This window comes from Vombatus ursinus, unplaced genomic scaffold (assembly GCF_900497805.2).
Source record: "Vombatus ursinus unplaced genomic scaffold, bare-nosed wombat genome assembly UNPS02014945.1, whole genome shotgun sequence".
NCBI classification, from domain to species: Eukaryota; Metazoa; Chordata; class Mammalia; order Diprotodontia; family Vombatidae; genus Vombatus; species Vombatus ursinus.
In genome coordinates this window covers 7,536,562-7,540,256 of record NW_020954723.1, presented here as the reverse complement: position 1 = coordinate 7,540,256, position 3,695 = coordinate 7,536,562, and the positions used below count along the sequence as shown (strand labels likewise).

The window sequence follows — 3,695 nt, the reverse complement described above, 5'->3', positions numbered from 1 at the left end:
AAAATCATTACCAGCAGTCAACCTAATGAATAGAAGATCCAGAGTTTCTCAGCATTCAAACATACAACGTTCTAGACAAAGAGCCAGCATGGCACCAATAGGCAACTGCCTTGTCATGCGTAAGGAAAAATACCAGAACTGAGACAAACCAGTGAAATAAGGATATTTCTTACATCGCATAATGAAGAGTGAGAAATGAGGGTCAGAGGCATAGGGAACTGAACTCCAACTATGCCGTCCAGCAAGAAGCAGTGAGGGGGTAACAGCCAGTCTCTGGGTTTATTAGCTTCAGCCAACATGCATCGTCAGGGAATCTAGCCATGCCATTCAAACCAGTTTTCACCGCTTCACACTACCATAAAGAGGTAGGGTCTCAAAAACACACTTTCAAATTTGGAGCTAATTGTCATAAGTAAGTACCACTTTATATCCATTGGCTGCTATCTCTGGTAACCCGACCCACTCTGACCAAACTCTTGTAACCCAAAGACACAGGAAGACCATGTATTTTATTTTTAACTGTAACTTGGATAAAGGTGTAGATGTCATGTTTATTAAATTTACACATGACCTAAGTACATTTAATGGCAGAATCAGGTTCCTCAAACCCTTCAATATCCCTAAATTCTGATAGATTAAAATAATGGCTTAGATCCTATAAAATTGAGTGTAATAGGGATAATGGGATAGCTAAGTGGTGCAGTAGATAGAGTGCCAAGCTTGGATTCAGGAAGACTCATCCTCCTGAGTTCAAACATGGCCTCATACACTTACTACTGGTGTGACCCTGGACAAGTCACTTAACTCTGCCTTAGTTCCTCATATGTAAAATGAGTTGGAGAAGGAAATGGCAAACCATCCCAGTATCTTAGGCCACCTAGCTCCTCAGGAACACGATCCACAGTCTGTTCCTCATAAACTGTTCTGCAGACATCCTCCTGGAGAAGCTTATGACAAGTGTCATAAGCCAGTCTGTGACTAATTCTTTAAAGCCCAGGAGAAAGCTGTTGATGTCAGGAATGTGCCAAACATCATCTCACTCCCTCACCACTACTTCATCAGCATCTACAGGGATAAACTCTTCTTTGTGTCTGTCATACATTCCGAAGTACTGCCACTCTTTGTCATTGAGTTCCTGCGTTGAATTGCAGGCACTTTTTAGGACTACTTTAGGGAGTGTTCAGAGGCTGCAATTAAAGATAACATGGTTATACTGTATGAGCTCCTGGAAGAAATGTTAGACAATGGATTTCCTCTGGCAACCAAACCTAACATCTTGAAAGAACTGATTAAACCACCCACAATTCTATGCTCTGTTGTTAATTCTATTATAGGCAGTAGTAATGTTGGGGACACACTCCCTATGGGACAGATTTCCATCATCTCATGGCATTGTGCAGGTGTGAAATACACAAATAAGGAAGCTTATTTTGATGTGATTGAAGAAATAGATGCAAATATAGACAAATCAGTTTTTATAATCTTTGCAGAAATTCAAGGGGTCATTGATGCTTGCATTATACTTTCTGGAATGCCTGATTTCTCCCTTTCTTTCATGAATCCAAGGCTTTTAGATGATGACAGCTTCCACCCCTGCATTCATTTCAAATGCTGGGAGTCAGAAACAGTCTTGTCATTTAATTCCTCCAGATGGAAACTTCTGACCCATTTCCTACTGTGTCAGCTCACAAAATTTAGTAGCAATTTCATTGTATGTGAGACACATCAGCTTTAAGGAGAACAGGTCTTGTGGCAGATTTGATATTATCATTGCACCAAGGCAAAATATGAGGAAAATCACTGAAGACATCATCAGTGACTGTTCATTTGACCAAAGTCCTACTGAACATGAACTTAACTCCTACACAAGGCAGCTACACATTTGATCCTGTCACTAAAGTGTTAACATGGAATGTTGGGAAAATTACCTCCAGAGCTCCCAAGTCTTAAAGGATTGGTGAATTTACAGTCTGGAGTCCCTAAACCAAAATAAAACCCAACCCTCAACATTCAATTCAAGATTCAGCAACTTGCTATTTCAGGCTTGAAAGTAAATTACCTTGACATGTATGGAGAGAAATATAAGCCATTTAAAGCAGTCAAATTCATCATAAAAGCTGGAAAATTCCCAGTGAGATTATGAGAAGAGGCCATAAATCCTACAAGATCAGTGTCTGTTTTCCAAGTGTCAATACATACAATCTGCTGCTTAGTGACTTAGGTTGCTGCTAGGTACGAAGTGGGTGGGAAATATTCATTATCTACAGCATTTGTGTAGAGCACCTTCTCTACAAAGGTAGCTGAGTGGTTGGAATAGATTTCTTAAATAGCTTTAAGCTAAGGAATTCTTTTCTAATGACTTAGCTTATTTTTAAACTTGTCATTAAGGAGTATCTCGGGGCCAACAAGCAAATAGCACTTGTTTCCACAGGTACAAAATGGTTTGGAGGTTACACTCAGCAGAGCAAAGGGATGCAGGTGGACATTCCTGGACCTCCGTGTCTTCTGGTCCTGGCTTTGGCCTGCAGGAGGCATGAGATCATAGGGCAGTAGCTGGACTCTTCTCACGTGACAACTGTAGCCAAATGTCCTCACTGATCCTGATTGTCCCCAATCAGTCTCCTCCCTCCCCAAAGAGTTTTCAGTGAACCTCTCAAGCATTTGCCTTACTCTTTTCACTTATGCCATTAAGCAAGCAAGATAGCAAAGCCCCTTCCCATACAACTCTGGTGGGGAGCACAATTGCTTCATTTTCACAATACTGGGTTTTGTATTTTTATAAAGGAAATTTTTGTGTAAAGCTCAGACTTTGATTTACAGGGACTTTGCTGCAGTAAATGCCACCTGGATTATAGGCCACAGATTCAGCTCTTAGCACAATAGAAATCATTTGTATTGAAGTGGACAAATGCTTTAATGAGAATAGAAGGGAATACTACTTAAAGCAAGCACAAGATTTTGAGCTTCTGAGCAAACTAATAACTAAAAACAAACTAGCAATAGAGAACTCAAATAGTAACATTTGTCACTCTTCATATTTCATAAGTCTTATCAGAGCAGCCCTTTCGTCAGAGTTAACCTCAAATACCTCATGTCCACAGAAAACCACGTCCACTACATCAAATTCTTTCCTGAAAATATGGAAATTGTCTTGGAAGAAGCCGCACTTCTTTATTATATTTATTTAGCATGTTTTGCTGAGACTAAAAACAGTCTTTGTGTAATAACAGACCTGGGTTGATGTGGTTGACATCTCAGACTGCTAAAGGCCAAATAGTTTTGTCCAACAGCAAGGGTCTGAACAACCAGACCACACTGGTTTTTTTATCAAATATGAAGGAAGAGGAAGTTTCAGAAGCTATGGTGCCCTTGCTTGTTTTTCATGTTGCCATTCAAACCGTGTAATCAGACCACACCTCACTTTGGATTCTTTCCTCTCTCAGCTCCCTAACTATTTCCTTACCCCATCAGTTATAGTCTTAGCCCTTTTCAATAGTACTTTTGTCACTCAACATTTAGTGTTGCGAGTTGACTCAATGGAACTAATTCTCTCACACTATTCAGCAACACACAGCTATTGCCCCTTGGGGGCAAGTACATTCATATTACCAACCTGACTTTCAACCTAAAAACTGACAGACAGCTAGAAAAGAGGAAGGCATGTAGATGCTGGTTCAAACTTCACATTTTTATAC

General features: G+C 40.1%; 1 pseudogene; it reads left to right on the top strand.

Moving 5' to 3' along the window:
- Positions 1-231: 231 nt before the first annotated feature.
- LOC114030038 lies at positions 232-2,553 on the top strand (annotated as a pseudogene).
- The last annotated feature ends 1,142 nt before the right edge of the window (positions 2,554-3,695 follow it).